At 38.5% G+C, this 22,034-nt stretch overlaps 1 protein-coding gene and 1 long non-coding RNA gene across 4 annotated transcripts in view; one reads left to right on the top strand and one right to left on the bottom strand.

Annotated features, from left to right (window-relative positions):
- The window catches only part of LOC121468114 (uncharacterized), a 299,333-nt gene that overhangs the window by 69,598 nt on the left and 207,701 nt on the right, over positions 1-22,034 (bottom strand). The gene's annotated exons all lie outside the window — the stretch shown is intronic.
- LOC115491060 (uncharacterized) overlaps positions 1-22,034 on the top strand; it is a 99,451-nt gene that overhangs the window by 67,640 nt on the left and 9,777 nt on the right. For both annotated transcript variants that reach the window (XR_012052943.1, XR_012052944.1), the window contains exons 3-5: positions 9,691-9,736; positions 13,116-13,276; positions 17,026-17,243. This is a non-coding gene — a long non-coding RNA (uncharacterized lncRNA). The remainder of the gene's footprint in view (positions 1-9,690; positions 9,737-13,115; positions 13,277-17,025; positions 17,244-22,034) is intronic.

Here is a 22,034-nt window from a genome sequence, read left to right as displayed (position 1 = left end):
AAATTCCCTTTTGGTTTTACCCTTTCCTCACACAAAGATGAAAGTTGTGCTATGACAACAATATTAATCGCTGTATTACTAACAACTGCATTAAACTTCAATTTGGACCTACTTCATGCCTGTGCAGTCTTAGGTTTTGTTTGTTCCTGTGCCGAGATTTTTCCTTTGGACTCAATACTGTCAGTTGATAACAATTTTTATTTTACTTTTTATACAAATTATAAGTATCATAACATATTCTTCCAAATTTTGATTGACTCTTCACCAGCTTGGAACTCAGATGCAGCAAAACTTTACTCAATGTTAAAATCAGATCTTTCTCAAACTAAATTTTGGGACTACCTTAGGTTTTCCTGTTCTGTCTACAAACAGTCAGGCTTCTGCATTGCCTGTGTTAAGGATCACCAAAATTCATGAAATTCACTTGGAAATGATGATGCAGTACAGAAAATAATATATGTCTAATCTGCTATTCTATTAATTTTTCTAGTTGTCTACAAACCACTTACTTGTACTGAAGCTGTAAATATATTATCACTTTCCAAATCATGCATATTTTTGTTATTTGAAAATTATATTGATCACAAACTGACCATCATCCAAGATAATTTCTTTCCCTGAAATGCCTACAAATCTGTGAAGTATGTTGACATTCATCCACAAATCATCAGAACTACCTTATGGCATCGCAAAACCATTCCAGATGATTTTGAGGGGCTTTGGGAAGTCCTAGCTGAAGTTGTTGGTCATTGTCCTAACTTCCAGTAAGGGCAAGAAGGACCCCAGAAACTACAGGCCTGTCAGTCTCACTTCAATTCCTGGTAAAGTTATGAAGATGATTATTCAGGGAGGTGTTGAAATACGCCAGAAAGACGATGCAGACTTTCAGTCAGAACCAGCACAGCTTCATGAGTGGAAAGTCCTGTTTATCAAACCTGATTTCTTTTTATGACAAAGTGACCCACCTTAGGGTTCCCTTGATCAAGGGAAGCCAGTGCATGTACTCTTTCTGGATTTCAGAAAAGCTTTCAACAGTGTCTCTCCCAGTATCCTTCTGGAGAAAATGTGCAGCACACAGCTGGTTAACTCATCATGGGGTGGGTGAGCAACTGGCTCACAGGTCAGGCATGAAGGGTGATAGTGAATGGGGTGACATCAGACTGGTGACCTGTCACCAGTGGGGCTCCACAGGGCTCCATTCTTGACCCTGTGCTCTTCAGCATCTACATTAACAACCTGAATGCAGGACGGGAAGGGGAACTAAGCAAGTTCGCAAATTATATAAAACTGGGAGGAGCTGTTGACTCCGTCAAAGGCAGGGAGGCCCTGTAGAGAAACCCCAGCAAATCATAGGAATGAACAATCACCAACCACATGAAGTTCAACAAGGGAAAGTTGAACTTTCTCGTTCAACCCTGCTCGTGAGTGGAGCAACCCTGGATGGATGGACAGACAGACTGGGGAATGAGATGCTGGAGAGCAGTGCCATGGAAAGGGACCTGGGGTCCTGGTCAGTGGCAAGCTGAACATGAGCCAGCAGTGCCCTGGCAGCCAGGGGGGCCAAGAGTATCCTGGGGGGCATCAGGCCCAACATTGCCAAGCAGGCAAGGGAGGGGATTGTCCTGCTCTTCTCTGCTGTGCTCTGCTCTGCACTGGGGCAGCCTTACCTCGAGCACTGCGGGCAGGTTTGGGTGCCACAATATAAGAAAGATATAAAGCTTTTAAAGAGCAGCAACAGAAGGGAAACAAAGATGGTGAAGGTCCTTGAGAGGAAGCTGTAGGAGTGGCTGAGGTCACTTTGGCTGAGCTTCAACATAGTGAACAGGAGACTAAAGGGACACAGTCTGGAACTTCCCTGATAGGGGAAGTGGAGGGGAAGACACTGATCTCTTCTCTCTGGTGACCAGTGACAGGAGCAGAGAAAATGGCCTGAAGTTGTATCGGGGAAGGTTTAGGTTGGATTTCAGGATAAGTTTCTTCACCCAGAGTGTAGTTCTGCATTGGAACAGGCTCCCCCGGGAAGTGGTCACAGCACCAAGCTTGACAGAGTTTAATAAGTGTTTAGACAAAACTCTTGGGCACATGGTGTGAGTCTTGGAGATGGTCCTGTGCAATGCCTGGAATTGGATTCCATTATCCTTGCGGGTCCCTTCCAACCCAGCTTATTCTGTGATTTTGTGATTTTTTTCATGATCACATTTGTTCATCCAGCTTTACTGCACTATTTGCAATTCTATCTGGAGTCAAGTTTTATAAACACATTGAAAAAGAGTGTTCATCTGACAATTACAGCTCAAGTTTTAGGTTAAACTCTGACAGGATTCAAACTAGTTTCAAAGCTTTCCCTGTACTGAACCTCTGAAAATTGTTTTCTCTTCTACTGGTGGTTTGAACTTCCTTAGTTTGAAGAAATATCTAAAAAAATTTAGACCTTTTGGAAATTATGTTCTCTTTTCTTGAATCTCTATAACAGACTTTTGAAGAATATGGGATAGATTTCTCACCTGTCCAGATAGGGTTGATTTTTGCATTAGCCAGGAGGAAGCATGGATAGGAGCTGGAAAGTATTTGATACTATGTCATGTCATTGTTGCGGGCAGGGTAAAGGGACTCACTTCCAGGGAAAAGGGGCTCCTTCTAATCAAGAAAACATGGAGGGGGAGCTGACTGGTACTGTCTATTTTCACGAGCTCTGCAGTGAGCATTTTTGCATGTGACATCACTCTCTCTCTTTTACATTTTTGTTATTAATGTTGTTGCTGTTATTAATTTTTCTTATCTCATTTCTATTCTCAATAAATTTTTCTTATCTCAACTGTTATATTTGCCTTTTGTGACTCCAATTGAAGTGAGGAAGTGGGAGGGAGTGGACCAATGTACTTTTTTCTTTTTTTCTTTTTTATTTCTTTTTTTTTTTAGTTTGGTGGGATTAGTAAATTGGAGAATATAAATCTTAAACGACATCACCCGAAAACCACAATGATAAACCAGCAGGTATAGCTTTGGAACATGAGATATAGACAATGGGATCTCCTTCCAGCTGACCACCTCAGAACACTGTAAATAGCCTTGAAATGCCTAGTGGGAATTTGGGGAGCACAGATAGTCTATCAGGAAGTTTCCTTTTCACAAAGAAAGTAATAGTTGGAGTTACTATTTGCTGTACTTCGTTATATTAAATTTCTACTGTATAATGCAATCAAAGAAATGGGACATTAGGTCTCTCACTCATTACCTTCATATTATCAGAATCTGTTTTATGGTAGTTTTTGACTAGTCTCTGTTTAGTTTTATCCCTGTCTGGACACTCACTTTTAAACAGTGAGCAAAGGATGAAACCACCAGTTGATTCATGACAGTTTACTTAAAAGTACCAGTTGTTCAACCAGTTGTTCAGTTGTGGCCAAATTCTGTTGTTCAGTCTGAGAAAATCTTAGAATCATCTGGGGAACCTTATAGTTAAAAAAACTCCTGTGTTTTGGAAATACTAGCTGTCTTTATTTATGTATGCACACAGCAGGTTAAAACAGGACCGCAGCTATCAACACTGGCTCTGAAGATTGGTGAGAGATCATATTCTACTTCTGTTACTTGTTTGCAGAACATTTTATGTGTAAATCAGTGGATGGCATTGTCTACCTAAACCTCGGAGTTAGCAGAGTAAGAAGCTGATAGCTTTTCCTATTTTTCACCACGAGTGAAAAATATTTCTATGCACAGTTGCAATGTGTCTTATTGACTTATTGACTTGACACTTGAAAAGTCTCTCTTGTATCTGTTTCAGGCTTTCAGATAAAAACATATTTTACAGCCTTAAAAATATTCATTATACTTATGACAGGGTAGTATATAACTTAACATAATAGTATAAGTCCTTCTAAGAACAAATTACTATTTAACCACCAGGACTGCTCTGTTCTATAGCTGTTTAAAAATATACTTATTAATAATTATGCAATTACCTAACAGATTAAAATGGCTCATGCTCAACTATCCTTGAACTTCATGTAAATATACCTTAGGTCATAGAATATGCTCATTAAAACTGCATTCTTAAAATATTTCTGAAAATAAGCAGTTACACATCTGCTAAGGCCATTTTTTTCAGTAGAGCTTAGTAAATTTTACCTCTTCCTCCTCCTTGTTATGTCAAATACAATTATACTCTATCATGGACTAGTATGTTGTTTAATTAGTTATATTAAATCAGGGGTAACAAATACCAAAGAAATATGCACTACAACGAAAAAGAGATAGCTCTAAAAGGCTTAAACACCCAATTCTTTCACCTTCGATGACTAGGTTTCAGTTTCTTTCTTTGATCACCAGCAAAGACAAGTCTGGTGGTCAGAGATGAGTCTGTCAGAAAATCCACATCACTCTGGCAGTTTCTGCTCTACAAAGACCAAAGACTGAGTAGCAGCTAGGGCAGTCCTTGAAACCGTTTTGGGTGTGAAAGTTAAAATTAATGTCGTCTGTATTAAGCTTCAGCAGGGGAAAAAAGGCTTCTGATTACAAAGTGGTAAGAGCACTTAAATTTCTTAATTCTTCCTTATCTGATAAGTATCCAAGTAGATTTTCTGGTAAAAAAAATAAAAGAAGGTATGTAAAAGCTGAGAAGGAAATAACAAAGATTGTTGTCTGTGGACTACTTAAAAATCAGTCTTCATTGTGTTCAAATTGCCACTCTAATCTTAAGTTTAGCTGTGCCTTTCCTGCTTTCCATGCCAAAAAAAAAAAAAAAACCCAAAAAAAAAAAAACCAAAAAAAAAAACAAAAACGAAAAACCAAAACTAAACTACCTGTTATTTTGTTATTCTGCCTTTCCAATTAATCAGCTTTGTAAAATGCTTCATTTGTTCTGTTCACACTGTTTAAATAAATCTGGAAAAACTAAAACATTAACCTTTCCATGCGCCGTGTTCAGGGGTCGGGTATGGGTATGAATCTTTATAGTACAGGGAGTAAAATACTTCAAGGCATATCTACAAGAGATTTCATATAGACAATCAGAATTTATTTTCCCAGTGGATGCTGTAACCAATGTAAGTGAGCACTGTGGTATGTTTTAAGATCTCCTTAACCTGTCTGTGCAAATTGCATAAATCACGGCAATAAAGTCTCTCTATTCAACATGCTGAAGCTGAAGAGCACTGACCAGCTTTTGACCTCCTACTCTGGGCCCCAACTGACCCTAACTTAGAAGTTCAGGCGGTGAATAGCAGGTCACTGGGGGTATCTGCAGTCTTGCTTAATTTCAGTTTGATTACAGGGTTTACTATAAGCCGCACAGGTATCCTTTGGTGCCTTAAGTCTTCCTGACCATCACAGCACATGAGGCCCTTACGAAGCCCCCAAAGACATGAAGAGTGCACAGGGAGGCAGAGAAGGAAAAAAAAATGATAACCAAAGTTGCTTTTGGCTGGCCATTTCCAGTTTGGCATAGACCAAGTTGGTCATTTATCAGTATAATGGATCTACAGACAGCCCTAAACAATTGTCAAACATTCTTTTAAAAGCCATTAGTTTTTCAACTAATATATATCTGGTTTGAGCATTTGTTGAACCCTTCACTTGTCACTGAAAAGGGCCTGTTAAACTAAACAGAGGCCTGATCAGTTTTCAGTGAGCTTTGAGCCTCAGAGTTCACCTGGGTCACCTAAATGATTTATGGCAGCCTGGTACCAGCATCTGGCTGGAACCGTGAGTTCAGCAGCGAGCGGAGCCTCCCCCCACATGCCAAGTCCCGCAAGGCTGCCCTGCCATTCCCAGCGGCTGCCAGAGAGGCAGCAATATTGATGACCTGTACAGATACCAAAGTGGACATCAATAAAAGGAGATGAATGTGAACCATCAGAGTGACATGCCTCGCTGCTGGGCTGGCTGGAGAGCAGGGGAAACAGGTTAAAAAAACACAGGAAAGTTATTTATACAAGCTTCAAGGACAAGGAGTTTGTCACTACTTGCTTGAGAATTTAATCTTAACATGTTCTTTCTTCTGGTTTCCATCAGTCTCCAGCTTTACATACATACAGACTGAGAACAACATTGTTTTTTGCAATAACCATCTCTCAGGTTTAAAACACATTAAAGAAACCAACAAGGAAACAGTTCTCAAAATTTCTTTCAATTTTATGCTTGAAGTGTTTGCTTGCCCTCTGGAACATTTTCTGCATTCTTATTTATTATCTAAATGAGATCTAAATCTAAAATGTGATTTGTGTACTTGGAAGTATTATGTATTCACCCATATTAGAAGAAATGGCAGATGTTTACAAAGAAGTGCTCTGCTCTTCACACACAGCATTCAACATCCTATTTTTCCTAAACTGATGTTCTAAGGTGAGACATACAAAAGGATGAAAGCCAAAACTGTACCTTTTATATGATGTACTTTAAAGTATAGCTGATGTTAAGCATGATCTAGCACCTGAGGAGATTGGAAGGTGTTTATTTAAATTTAATTTCCATTTGTGCCAGCACTTTACTGTACACTCATTTTTTACCTTCCTACCAGTGAAAGTCAAATATTTAACAGCTCAGTAACAAAAAGGTAGGTTTCTATTTATCACATGCTGATACCTTCAAGAGGGGACATTACACCATAACTAATATTTGATTTTTTTTTTTCCCTGGAGCCTGTGTGTAATGGTTTGAAACCAGCACACTGGAAAAGGGAATTTAATAGTTACCAGAGATCTGAAGGTGATACAGTAGATTATATCAGAAGCAGAAACAGTTATGGAAGGAGAGAATCCTTGTGTGAGGACTCATCCCCTTTAAGTCACTCAATAGTGTACGTACAGAAAGTGATGGCTTTTTCTCCCTGTTCTCATGTCTTGTTTACTGACTGAAATACATGTTTTCTACTAGCAGGGATGAAGGCCAAGAAAAGGCTTGAACTTTGGTTCACAGAAACAAAACTGAGTAGCTTATAAAGGGCTTCATATTAGCTGAAAATTTAAACATTATTGAGCAATTTTTAAAGGACCTCATGTAGCAAAATATCCAATATGTTTTTTTACCAATTCACTGATGCAAACCACTACTTTTTTCCAGGTTGTTTATATTACTGATAAACAACAGCTGGACTAATTTTCAACCAAGTTACTCCTGAGAACACATTATCTTCACTTCTTAAGAGGAGCAGATTTTATTTCCAGAGTATCCATTAATTTAAAATTGTAGAGATTTTGTTTGCCAATGTGTACAATTAAGTTTGTCTGGAGAACTGGAATAACAATTGCAATAATTAAACTCTTAAAACTTTTTCATCTTTAACAGCCTGATACTCTGTAATTTGGTGATTCTTCATATCCTAGCCCACTTCTACAAACATCTGTGTGTCATTAGAGAGCACCTTGCAATTTTGAGAAGGCTAACTACATTGGTGAAGTATTAATGCTATGAACAATTCAAAAGTCCTGGTAGCCTTCAGGTGCCACAGGAACTCCAGATTTTGTTTAAGGTCTAGCCAAAATTTTCAAACTCTACAACACCTCACTGATGATTTACAAGTTCCTCACATGGATTTGACAAACCCTCAGGCATCTGAGAGGTGTTATCACCTCATAGGATTAACTGCTGCTTTACAAAACTCGAAGGACTACTTGTGTGGATATACAAATGTATTCAGTAGTCCTTCAGGATTTTATAAAATCATCAGGGCTTCTATCTTTGCACATATATTTCCTCATTTTAGAATTCACAGCCATAACATACAAAGCAAACAATTTCTACCCTGACAGTTAATGCTTAGATCACCAAAAAGTCTTTTTCCTGACACAGCTCTTAAATACCCACATTCAGTAAATTCTGTTATGAAAGATCCTAAAGTTCCAAATTTTCACTGTCCTTAAGTGTCTCAAAAATCAGTGAAGAGTGCACATAGTGGAAAATTTATTGTCAAGAACTCTAGCAATTTACTACAAAATTCTGAATCAGACCAAAGTGCCAGTTTTCATGAACAAAAATTAAAAGAAATCTGTAAGGAAATGAAGATCAAGTCATTCCACTGTAATTCATTCATTAAAAATGGTTATAAATCCTCTGTGAAAGAATTTTTATATGAACATTTCCTGATTCATTTTAAATTCCTATTAGTTTTAATTTTCTTACCCAATGAAATAAAAAGACCTCACAAGAATTGCTTATATTTGTCTGCATAATTTAGAAATGCATAAATGTAAAGCTAAGCTCATTGTGGAAACCTACTAAAGTGTTCATTGAGGAAAAATCTTACAATAATCAGCTTTTGAAGGTAGAACTGTGTTTTCTAGTTTGCATCAACTTTAATAAAGACTGCCAGTTGCCAGACACAGTAACAAAGATCTTTATATTTATTAATAAAAATTTTATGCTCAAATACCTGTTTTTAATCAAAATATATTCACCAAGTCTGTAAGCATTCACAGTGCTAAATTTGTTAATTGGAAAAATCTCATTATCTTCAGTTTGAGATTCACTAGAATAGAGGTCAAGACTAGGCCCAACACTTTATAAGTTATGCTGCTTCTCATTGCTCATAAATTGCTGCTACTTCATGATATAGAAAATATACTAAATTTTGGAGCAACCAGTTTGGTTTGTTGTTTTTTTTTTTTTTGTTAAGTTTAATACCAAAAGCAGTGTTACTTTTCAGATGTATATAACCTCTCATCTAGAGACAATTTTTAAAACACTACCAATGAACACAAACACACAGAGTACACAAGTACACATTTCCCTGATGAGATTAGGAATTAATATCTCCAGAGGAGGCATATGTCTGTTAATAGGATATCATGCCCCACATATATGTTTTTAATGTTTGTGAAAATATTGCCTCAGGATTCTTTCCTTTATCTACTGATATTGTATTGAACAAAGATTGCAGTGCCACAAGGTTTTTATTATTATTAAAAATAGTTAGATTTAGCATGAAGATATCATTATATTTTTGGAGGGTAGATGAAGTGGAGTAGAGGGAGCATTGAGTTTTTCATCACTAAGTCTTTGTAACCTGGTCACTTTTTGTAACTGTTATTAAGCAAACAGTGAGAAAAGTAGACAAAATGAACACTTTGAAATGTATTTTTTTTTTCTTTCTTACTCTTGCTTATCTATTACTGTATGTGGTCTACCAGACTAGGAGGGAAATTATAGATGACAGATACAACTCAAAATCAGGAAAGGCATATATTTTTCTTCTGTAAACTGTATGGGTCTTTTCCTGGTTTTGGTTACAACAATGCATGATACCTGTCCATCATCGGCTTCTGTGATTTCATTGACTATGCTCTGTGACGCTTACTAAAATCTAGAATTTTAAGGGTCAGTTAATGATGATCCAAACAGCCATATGACTTCTAGGACAAGGTAATTTTTATGAGTTTTAGACAAAGCAGAAAAATAAATGCTGGTAACATATTACTATAGTTCTCTTCTGTAGGAGCACTTTTTATAACTATGTCACTCTGGATCTCTATAAATTCTGGCAATGAAGAAATTTTGGCAGACTCCAGAAAGAAACTAACTATGTAAATGCATTTTCAGGTTTTTTTCTTTCCTTTATAACCTCTGATGTCATATTTCTTTTTTCCCTTATTCTACTTCTTATTTTTTCCCCTTATTCTACTTCTTCCTGGGGATTGTGGCAGTGTTTGTGGAGACTAAACATTTTTGTTACTTGGAATTCTATTTTATTTTTAGTGGTTTCTTTAAGGATACACAAACACAGAGGAAACCCACAGTCGAGGTAAGATTTCTACTCTTTATTGAAAGAAAGTTGGGGTTTTCTAAGGGGAGGGAGGGTTTAGCATTATGTTTGCTGGAGACATTCTGGAAACTTTAACAGAAAAACTGCAATATATATACAGTGTTTAAAATATTGCAGTGTTTATAGTGCTTCTCATTATAGTGCTTCTCGTTATTTATTTAGTGCAAAAGCTTTGTGACTTATGATATGCTACTTTGTCTTTTAGTTTTTTGTCTTTAAGCTCATCTCGCCAGCAATTCTATACTTCTCTATAGTTCTTACTTTATGCCTAGCAAACTGGGATCTGGGGTTCTATCAGCTGTCTAGATATACAAATAAAATTAAAAAACTGAAAGCTAAAGAGTCTCTTTAATATCTTTCATTATTGAGTGAGAGAATTTAGAACAGAACTAAAACATTATTTCCTCTATTTTGTAGCTCATGCACTGGGATAGTGGATAGGCAAATAATAAAGTTTCTTTCATTTAAAACACTATTTTTGTACATTTCACAAAATTTCACAATAGGTACTGAAACATGGAGAGGACACCATGTGCCACACAGTTAAGCTAATAAAGTTAAATGTTGTTGCTTGCCAAATAAAACCTCTAAATCACTCGACCATCATCAAGACATAGATAGTACAGCTGTGATGATCATGAATCAGCTACAAATGTCCCTGAATTTCATCTGAAACAACTAGGCAGATTTCCCTTCTTGTGCCCTTATTGTAAAGTAAATCCTTTTCAAGGGGGTAGTGACAAGTTTAATGGATAATTTACAATCTACTGAGTTGCTGTATTAAATTACAGTCAGTCTGTAGACCAAGAGGTTTCAGAGAAAACAGTAGTAATTTGTTTATTGCCCTCTCTCAATCCCTCAGTTATGACAGATCTCACTTAGCAGTGTAGTGCAACTAATTGCTTAAAAAGAAGAAAATTACTTAATCTTTATAGGCGTCTTCTATTTTAAGGTTTGACTTCATAATTCAGTGTGTCAATCTCTCTAAGGCATGTGGAATAAGTGGAGTGTATAGTTGCATACTGGAATTTAGCAAATACTTCATTTATAAACAGTAAACCTAGATAGTTTCTGTTATGCATCTGACAAAAAATTGTCATTTGATGGCATCTGGTTTTACGCCACTGATAAGCACTGAAAGACCAACAATCATTAAAAGAGGATCACTAGAACTGATTCAGATAGTGTGTCTTAGAATAAAGAAGTTGGTGATAGAATGAAAATCAGTCTCCTCAAGTACGATGATTGCTAAGTGACGGACTCTTCAACATTAGGAAGCGATCCTTGACTGCAACTTCATAAAGAGTGGGGTTATCTACTGACTACTTAAAAGAGAAAGATGCCAGAAATAGACTGTGGGGAAAAAAAAAAAAAAAAAAAAAAAAAGGGTGATAGTACACACTGGGTTTATTTCTGGAAAGTAATAAAAGATCCATGTTTTTTCCTTATTTTGTGGAAGGTAACTGAGAGAGAAGAGACAATCTGCATGCTCTGGCAGCACCTTACTGTATTCCTCAGTACCCATAAATATGTTCTTGGCGCATAAATATGTTCTGTGAAGCACTAATGCAAGTCCTGGGGCTGATTGTTTTGCATGGGTTAGGATCAGAGTACAGAAAACGAGAGAGAAACCACAGAACAGAGCTGCTAAAGTCAAACAAATACAGCAAAAACAGATGAGCAGATGGGTAGACAGCTCAAATGGACCAACAGCTTAGTGTCTGTGCATCAAAAAAACTTGGTCCGGCTTTCATGACTATTTTCCAATTGCAAGACATGAACCAGACAGTAAGTCAGCTGACACAGAAGCAAGGATACTTGGCTTTCAACAGTTTCAGTTGGTGATATGAATATACATATCCAGAGCAAGACTATAATCTTATGTCACAAGAATATTTGAGCTAAAATAAATTGCAGTGAAATTTTCACTAAGAAGGAATTCCAATAGGCTATAGCTTCTCTTAAGACTGCTTCAAAGTATCCTCAAGATTTCTAGTACAATTATATCCCGACTTAGTAAAATGCCAACTCCACTTGGCAACTGACTTCTTTTTTATTCATAGTCCCTGGAGTGGTAGCTTAAGACATCCCTTGGTATATTTCACCTGCCTGAAACACTTTCACATGTTCATAGGGCTAAATTAAACTGAAATTACTCTTTTCTATAATCCACAGTACAGCACTTAGATAATCCCTAAAATAATTCTGAATAAAAATATGGCATCAAACGAGCTTTCAGCGTCTGCTTATTAAACTGTATAAAGCTAGTATACAATATATTTCTAATTCTCTCAATTGTTTTCCTCAGATTTATTCTAATTCTATGCTAATGAGTCCTAAATTCATGATGTTTCTGAGATAAATAGTATGTTTAAAATCTCAAGTGAAAGGCTTAGATCAGGAAGTAAACTGAGTATCTGCAGTGTAGTAATGGCTGAGAAAATCTTTGAAACATTGTGGATATGTGAGAATTAATTTTCCCTAATTTATGCTTATAAATTTGAATTTTAAATAATATCATCTGAATTGAGATGCATCACTTAAAGGCACCACATTCACCAAGACTTCAAATTCAATTCTAGTAGAAGCAGGAAACAAACAAAAAACCCAAATCATCTGCCCACCAAAATCCACATTTGTTTTGGTTTTATTCATTACCATTTACTGAGTAACAGCAAAATTCACTTTGTTTTGTTGACAGCCTGTCTTCACTTCACACTGTCACCCAAAACACAATGTAATACCTATTTTGTGCTACCTCTAAAATTAGAACTAAACCTTTTATTCATGATCTAAATTAGTGCCTCCAGGTAGTTCTATCCTCATACCTGTACAGTCACTGTGAGTTCAATCCTCTCTTTGAAGTGGTTCTCAGCAGAGCCGTGTTTGGGCACAGACATCATGTCAAACTCTCTTTCAGATGCTCATGTGCTCAGTCACCACACTGCTGCTGTTATGAAAGGTACCAATACCAGTGACAGGCTTTAAGTAATGTCTTACCTTTCTTTGGGCATATGGTTCATATAGGAGTCAAGCACTTTCAGTTCCATTTCTAATTTATTTTAATAATTCTAAATAAAATATAGACATTATCTGCTGCACAACAATAAGCAAATAATACTGAAATGGGCTTATGATAATTTAGGTGTTACATTTTCTCTTACATTGGGTTTATTAGATTCATATTCTCAATTGTAAGAAAACTGAAGCACTAATAAGGCTAAGAGTGTTAGGTAACTGCCTCAGAGATCTGAAACAATAAAAATCACAACAAATTGCTATTATTATATAGTTTGAATGCTTCTTAAACCAACGTCGATGCTTCCTTTTCTCCTGATAGTACTTTTTGTTCTTCTAGAACCTACAACTTCAGTAAATCAGTAAACAGGATCATTACTTCTAAGTGTTTCAGATTCTGAATCAAGTGTTTCATTCAATTTTCCAAGTGGAATAATGCATATAGAGGAGAATGCCAAACTGCAAATAACCTGTATTAGAATGGCGTTCACAGTGCTTACGGTAAGTAACCAACATTATTGACTTAATGTAGGGATTTAATATTATGAGAAATACTAACAGAATAAATTGATTGGAAAATAGAGATGCACGTCACTGTGCTACAAAACTGAATTAAATGAAAGTAAAACAATGCAATGGTATCTTGTAATTGAGAAATATCTATTCATAGATATACATATACATATAGGTATAGTAAAGATAGTACCAGTAATATTGATTTAAATTTCCATAGGGACAAAGAAAGCATACTGACTTTTATTTGAATGGCTATGCTGGGATTCATTATTGGTATGTTAAAATACAAGTTGTTGGCTATATCACACCCCTGTAGAACTTTTTTTATTAGTAGTTAATGGCCATCAAGCCTTTCTTTTCATGGTCTTGAATGCTATTTATTTTTAATTCCTTCTATAATCACCCTTGTCACACCAGAAATCTCTCCATAGATAATGAGAAAATTCAAAAAATTCATTTCTGTATCCAAATGCTGTAGGCCTGTATTTATCAGTAGGAGCATTTAAAATGTAATGCTTTGTGACTTCATATTTCACTTTGAACAGCCAAGGCTGCCATGGTGAAGTACCTCTCAGTATTTTCATAGTGGACCCAGGTTTAAGGTTTTTCAGTAACCCAGAAATATATCCAGCCCAAGCTCAGAACTGGAGTTTTATTAATAGAGTCCATCATATGTGCCATAAGCAAACTTAGGCAGAAAGATACTGCTGCTTGTAAAGACTTTATTTAATATTTGCAGCTTACAGTGAATATGATCCCAGGATTTGTTTGCTGTTTATCATTTACTAAATTCTTTGTATCTAACACAAATGATGTTAAAGCCCAGTGGTGATATTCTTGCCCATATTAAAAATCTCCTTAATGTCACTGGTTTTGTTCTTGATTTTATTAAAACTCTTTCCTATATAAAATGTTAATTGCAAGAGTTTATCATGATCTTGCCCTGAGTGCACATAGACTGTCTTCATAGGAATTCTCTTTCACTGCAAAGTCACTTTGGGTTGATATCATGTCAGACCTCACAAACACCATATCTCTCCTACCTGGATGACAAAACCTAGAGAAAAACCCAACCTCCTACGACTGATCTGGAGCAGAAATGGTTGAACAACATTGTGTGGTGATGCCTTGTCTGGGCTTAGGATAAAAGCAGATGATGCCTATGTTCCCTAGAGCTCTGCTCTTATACTTTTTGTAGAAATAAGTTACTAAACTCCACAATCCTCAGCAGACGGTAATAGTTTGATCCAGGATAAGTGCTGCCCTTCTAAACTGGTGCGCAGGCTGCATTTTACCCTGTAGTTCACCAGGTTTGTCATGGATAAAGTTTTATCTATCTACCTGCAAATTGATGTAATTTGGAAAGCAGCATGGGATTTCATGGGATGAAAAGTGCTGTCTAATGGCCTAGTCCTGTTCCTGAAAGCTGTGCTAATGCTAAGTAGTAATAGGTTGATGCCTCCCTCTGGTTATGGAAGCATTAGTGAAAATTTTGCTTCAGCAGAAACTACAGCACTAGGCCTATGTGAATCAGCTGCTTTCCATACATCTCCCCATCATGCAGTGTTCATGCTGTAATAAAATCATATCATTGCTCTTCATTGATGTTAAGCTACCTTATAAACTGCTCCAGTCAACTGAATAATCTGTTTCCACTGCTTTGCATGGCAGATTTGTCTAAGACCATCCTATTTACATCTATATGTACCTGAATATGGGTGTGTTAAAATACACATATTAATTAGAAATTTTCCTAGTTTAGTCTTGCAAAAGACACCATGATCAGCTAAGCATTTGAAAATTGTGATGTGTGAAATCACAGAATCACAAAATTGGAAAATATTCGAGTTGGAATGGACCTGCTAGAATCATCTAAGTCTATCTTCTGGCCCTACACAGGACAACCACAACCAAACCATATACCTGAAAGTACTGTCCAAAGGCTTCTTAAATTCTGTCAAGCTTGGTGCTGTGACCACTTCCCAGGGGAGCCTGTTCCAATGCAGAACTACACTCTGGGTGAAGAAACTTATCCTGAAATCCAACCTAAACCTTCCCCGATACAACTTCAGGCCATTTTCTCTGCTCCTGTCACTGGTCACCAGAAAGAAGAGATCAGTGTCTTCCCCTCCACTTCCCCTATCAGGGAAGTTCCAGACTGTGTCTCTTTAGTCTCCTGTTCACTATGTTGAAGCTCAGCCAAAGTGACCTCAGCCACTCCTACAGCTTCCTCTCAAGGACCTTCACCATCTTTGTTTCCCTTCTGTCGCTGCTCTTTAAAAGCTTTATATCTTTCTTATATTGTGGCACCCAAACCTGCCCGCAGTGCTCGAGGTAAGGCTGCCCCAGTGCAGAGCAGAGCACAGCAGAGCAGAGCAGGACAATCCCCTCCCTTGCCTGCTTGGCAATGTTGGGCCTGATGCCCCCCAGGATACTCTTGGCCCCCCTGGCTGCCAGGGCATTGCTGGCTCATGTTCAGCTTGCCACTGACCAGGACCCCAGGTCCCTTTCCATGGCACTGCTCTCCAGCATCTCATTCCCCAGTCTGTCTGTCCATCCATCCAGGGTTGCTCCACCCACGAGCAGGGTTGAACGAGAAAGTTCAACTTTCCCTTGCTGAACTTCTTGTGGTTGGTGATTGCCCACTCCTATGATTTGCTGAGGTCTCTCTGCCATCAAAGGAGACAACAGCTTCTTCCAGTTGCAAACTTACTTGTTATCCCTTCCACTCCTGTGTCCAAGGCATTTATGAAGATGCTGAAGAGCACAGGGCCAAGAATGGAGCCCTGTGGAGCCCCACTGGTGACAGGTCACCAGTCTGATGTCACCCCATTCACTATCACCCTTCATGCCTGACCTGTGAGCCAGTTGCTCACCCACCCCATGATGAGTTAACCAGCTGTGTGCTGCACATTTTCTCCAGAAGGATACTGAGAGTGATATTATCAAAAGCTTTACTGAAATCCGAAAGGATTATATCAACTAGCTTCCTTTTATCAAATAGCGAGTGTCATGGGCTCACCCCAGGCAGTAACCAATCCCCATGCATCCACTGTCTCCCTCCCTGTCTGTGGGATGGGGGAGAAAATTGGAAGTGTAAAAGCCACAAGACGCATGAGTTGAGATGAAGATGGTTTAATAGCGAAAGCCACACACACAAACAAAGCAAAATAAGGAATTAATCTTACACTTCTTACAGTGGTAGGCAGGTGTTCAGCCTTCTCCAGGAGAGCAGGGCCCCATCACGCATTACTGTTATTTGGGAAAATAAAGGCCATCACTCCAGACATAGCTGTTTTCTTTCTTCCCCATATTTTATATGCTGACGATGATGTCATAGGGTCTGACCCTTTGGTCAGTTTGGGTCACCTGTCCTGGCTGTGCCTCCTCCCACCTTCCCATGCCCCACCAACTTCCTCACCAGTGTCACAGTATGAACAGCAGAAAGGCTCTGTTTAAGCCCTGCTTGGCAATAATAGAAAAACCTCTATATTATCAACTCCCTGTTCAGCAAAATTCCAAAATATAACCTATACCAGCCACTGTGATGAAAATTCACTCTACTCTAGCTGTAACCATGACAGTGGGATACTTTGTCATAAAAGGAAAATCATCTTTGACAAGCAGGATTTGTCCCTCATGAAGCTGTGCTGGTTGTGATCAATTACTCTATTGTCTGTCTTTCAGGTGTTTTTCAACACATCTCAGAATAATCTTTTTCATCACCTTTACAGGCACTACAGTGAGACTGGCACTGCCAGTCATCCTTCTTGCCCATTTTGAAGACTGGGACAATGTTAGCCAGCTTCCAGTCAGCTGGGACCTCTCCAGATCCCCAAGACCATTCAAAAAACATTGACAGAGGCTTCACAATGACATCAGCTAGGTTTTTTGAGGATTCTCAGTCATACCCATCAAGTCTGGTCAGTGCCATTGAAGTACCCATGAGCTGGTAAGTGGCATTGAAGTACCTCATATCAGCCCGTTCCCAAGGAGGTCTGCACCCCATACAGGTAATCTGGCAGCTCCTAGACTGTCATGGGGCAGCTGTGCTGCCTGCAGCTGCCACCACACCTGTCTCCACACCACGTGCTTTAGGCAGGTTGGCAGACTGCTGCAATATCCTGGGGAATGTATGTGAGTGAAAGGTATCATATCAGCTATTCATATGACAGCAGAACCTGAATGGGATTCCATGGGACAAATGAAACAGCACTTCTCCCACCCAGGAGTCTCTGTCAGCTGAAGCCATAAAGGGTTTAGAGCTATGAGAATCCTTTAAAGTGGAAAGACGGAACTCCTGCTTCCCCTGTAGTATTAGGTTCATATATTACCATTCATAATGTTAATCTGGGCACACTAATGGCCCAGGAAAGACCAAACCTTGTTTCCCTTGCAACTGCTTGCTGTGGCATTTTATCCCTTTCAGCTCCAAGTGTCAGTGCATCTATTCAGCTTCTAACAAGGATTGCACAATTTAATTCTTCTCCTCTGGGCTATACAGATGACATACTTCATATAACTGCAGCTTTAAGCATATACATCTTCATAATATATTTGTAACTCATGCTTCACATGATCTGAGTACCAGCATTTCTGATGTTTGAAGATGCATTTGGGCATTCACCAGGGATCATTTCCCCAGCATGCTGGAAGAGCACTCCATGAACCTCCTGCCGTGTTTCCCCAGTTGAGACCAACGATACTGTTGTTACAGAAGAGTTATGCTGCTGTTAACAGTAATGACTCAGTCCATTACAGTGGATTTTTATTTTCCTCCAAGTTCTGTTCACAAATTGTCATGTAGCTAAAAACTACCCTTAGTCTGGTTTTCTGGCTGGTTTGCTGTGTTCCTCAGTTGGGTTGCATCTAGTCCTTAACAGGAAAGATTATGCAGGGTGTTATTGCATTAGTCCAGGGTTAATTGAGAAAAGAATTTGTAACTTAATCAGTTTTCCACATGGCAAATTTGATTGTGTATAACTGTATGGAAGTTTGGTAGTGGGACCTAACCCTATAACGTGATGGGTGCACTCTATCCCCAGCACTTTCCCAAGCACAACACTGGGTTTTCCTCAACAGCATGATGTGAAAGGCTAAGGTGATACAGCCTTCAGAATTCACTGAATATAGCATGACTTCAAGAACATTTTAATCCTCATCAGAAGGAATTTGTTTTTCCTTATTTATCAATGTCTCTAAGGTTATAAAATTTATTCTGTTATGTTCTCTATATTTTATTTAAATTCACACATAAAAACCTGTCTATATACAGTTTCACTTTCTCTCACTTAAATATTCAAATCAGTTTTGAGTGGAGTAGAACTTTTGGGTGCCTTATTTCTTTTTTTTAATATAATTTTTCCAAGACATATGCTCAGTGGTTTAAAGAATTGTAATAAATGAAAGTACTAATGCAATCCCACTGCATTCCCCTATTAAAAAAATTTTTTTTCTTGTTTCCACCATAAAATATTTCTTGAGATATTTTCCAAATAAAAGTGCCAAAACATGGTAATTTATGACTGATATAAATGGCTAATAAAAGCTCTTTCCATAATATTTTTTTCCTAAAAGAATTGAAAATTGAAAGAGATCAAAATAATTTCTTGCAAATTTGAAGTAAGAAGCAGTAGCAAGTAGTCAGGCCAGGTCCTCTAGCATGGAGATGAGAATTAGACCCTTGCCTTTGCAGATATCCAAAGGCATCTTAGCAGTCTCAGCCCTGGAGGGAGGCAAAAATTGGTGTAGAAAAATTTGTTTCACAGTTCCACAAGCTAGGACTTGATTCACAGTTCACACTGCTCACAGTATTGCATGTGCTGCATCTTAGTGTGATTTTCTTTGAATTAGCTGTTGTTTGCATCCTTTGCCAAAAGACAGAATTTCTCATCACCATTGAAACAAAAGTTCAGCACTATTTTATCAGCAACCTGTCTGCAAGGAACAGGTAGCATAGGTAACTGGAATTTTTGAGTAGCCAGTAAATTTTAAGTCAGTACTCAAAAACAAATTCCTAATTATCTGATATCATAAAGAATCATCTTCATTTGTCTTTTGTGTCATATACCATGTTTTTCTATTGACAAAATATTTGAGAAGGGCAGAATCATAATATTGTGCCTCTCTAAGTCTTTTATGAAGCAGCATGGGAATGCCAACATGGCCATGGGTCTCAGCTCTAGTGAGCAGGGATGAACAATAACCCAAGTCTTGTATGTGGCAAAGACAGAGGAAGGGGGGTTCCTGTTGCCAGTGTCCTCCTGCTCTCCAGGAGGAGGAATCTTATAACTCCTGTTTGTGTCAGCTCACACCAGTTCTGACAGCACAAACCTTTTCATGTAAGTATGATGCCAGCCTAGACCTTGCCCCTTACAGCATTTCCACAGACTCTTTCCTTGAGGATTCACCTTATTGCCAAAGGAAGATCACTTAAGCTGCAAACAGAGGAAAAAAGAATCCCGAAGTTTAAAAAATGAGCACCTGAATTGAGAGGTTCAGCTGTGAAACAAGCAGAAATACAGACATTGAGAAATACAAAACAAAGTCCCAGAAAAATATCCAGACACACACATATATATTTTATAAGCACTGGGTGTCATATGTTAAACCATGAGACAAGCAACAAAAATAAAACTGGTTCGTGAATCCCACTGGCATATGTTTGAGCTGATCTATGTCTCTTGTTGTGGCTTCCCCATTTTTGGAAAGGACTCTTAGTCTAACTTCCATGGAATATTTAGTATGTACTCTGATGTTTTGAAAGACCAGGTCTTTCAAAAAGAGCCATAACTGTGAGAAAATTATTTAATTACATTGAATACACTCTTCTAGAAACTGTTAAGAAAAGTGTAAACAAATGTAGGGAAGTTAAAGGGCAAGTTATGTAGGGTATATAACTTGTATATCTTCTGTTTTTGCAAGTGTCGTGATTTGATATTAGCCAAATGCCAGACACATATGAAAGTGGTTTGTTTACCCTCTCCTGCTACAGTTTACCCTCTTGCAGAGGAAAGGGAAAAAATTTTAAAAAGGGCACATGAGTTGAGACAAGGATTGGGAGGGGGAAAAACCACTCTAAGGGCAAAACAGGTTCAAATTTAAAGGTATAAAATAAATTTTTTACTAATAGAGCCAGAGGAGGATAATGAGAAGTAAAATAAGCCCTTAAAACACCTTTTCTCGCACCAGCCCTCCCTCCTTCCCACTGTCAGTGCAGGAGAACAGGGAGTGGGGGTTTTAGTCAGTTCATCACTCGAGACCCTGTTCACTCAGGGAGAAGAGTCTTTCCTCTGCTATGCCATGGGGTCCCTCCCATGGACAAACAGTCTTCCCAAAGTTGTTGTGGCATGGGTTGCTTGTCCACAGCTTGTAATCTTTTAAGGATAGGCTGCTCTAGTTTGGAAGCAAAGGCTATCTCTTTATCTCTGGAAGCAGAGGCCCTTTCTCTCCATTCAGGTCTTCCACAGATCACAGCTGTCATTGGCATCTCCCCGCTCGGGGATGAGCACTTTTCCCATAGGCTACAAGTGGATCTTTATGTTCCCCCACAGACTTCATGCATTACAAGTGGACAGTTTTTGTCACCATAGTCCTCACCCCAGCTAGCAGAGGAATCTCAGGTCCAATGCTTGGACCATGTCCTCCCACTTTCTTTTCCACAAACCTTGGTTCTTCCATGTTGTTTTCTCTCACACGTCCTCACTTCCTCCTCTGACTAGAAGAAAATTATTACCAGTAGCTGACAGTAGGTGCCACTGTCAACAAGTTCTACTAATCCAAATATTATTTCAAGATCCTGTAGCATTGAGAAGTTGATCTTGTCTAGGTTCTGTGTCGGGGAGTCACTCATCATGATTTTGATGCTGGCCAGGTGGCCCCAAACCCATGGCTGGGGTAGTGGCTGCCACCCTGGTGTTGGCACGGTTTAACACTGTCCTCATATGGTGATTTATAAAAAAAAAAAAAATGGAGTCTCTTGAAATAGGTCGGTGGTCCCTTTCATGGGGAGGGGTCCCAAAATGAGGAAGTAAATGAAATCTTCCTCGTTCTGACCTTTCTACCTTTTCAATGCAAGTATGACAAATTAACTCTTGGTAGAACTCCCATTCCTTGTCTTCAATTGGTTTCAGAACAGAGGAGGCCCACAATTGTTTTATGTTCCTGAAAGCTATTTGTCAGTTTCTATATTCTTCATTATAAACCCAGCTAACTAAACATTGTGCTGACAAGCAATCAATTATTAGTTAACTACTAACTCCTAACTTCATCAAGGCCTACTCATTTTTTATTATTATTTTAATTAACTATAGTAGGGCTTATTTCTAACTAAAATCTTAGCTCTTCAAAAATCTCTAAATGCCTTAAAGTTTATGTTTCAATGGGGCACCACTCAAGTGGGGAAGGGGAAGCCACCGCCACCTCTGCCTTTTGCCTGCGGCATGCTTAGCTAGAGGCAGCCAGGAAGGCAGAGCTCGCTGCAGGCTGCACCAGCATGGCAGCAGCCAAAGTCGCGGCTGTAGCAGTTCCCCACTCCTGGGGAAAAATTGTGCCTGAACTGTTTTGATTTTCTTCTTCAATTTGTCATCACAGAAGCATTGCCAGCTTCTCTAACTGGACCAGCAGCATCTCACAGAAGGGGTAGCTTATCCCTGTGGCCCTCCCCTTTGCACCCAAAAAAATCAGGCCATTCTAAATCAACACAGCAAGCCTATGTCTGAGAATGTAGCACAGAAAATATGTC

Source organism: Taeniopygia guttata, chromosome Z, assembly GCF_048771995.1.
Source record: "Taeniopygia guttata chromosome Z, bTaeGut7.mat, whole genome shotgun sequence".
Lineage (NCBI taxonomy): Eukaryota > Metazoa > Chordata > Aves > Passeriformes > Estrildidae > Taeniopygia > Taeniopygia guttata.
The sequence above is the reverse complement of the archived record's forward strand: the minus strand, read 5'-3'. Positions and strand labels throughout refer to the sequence as shown.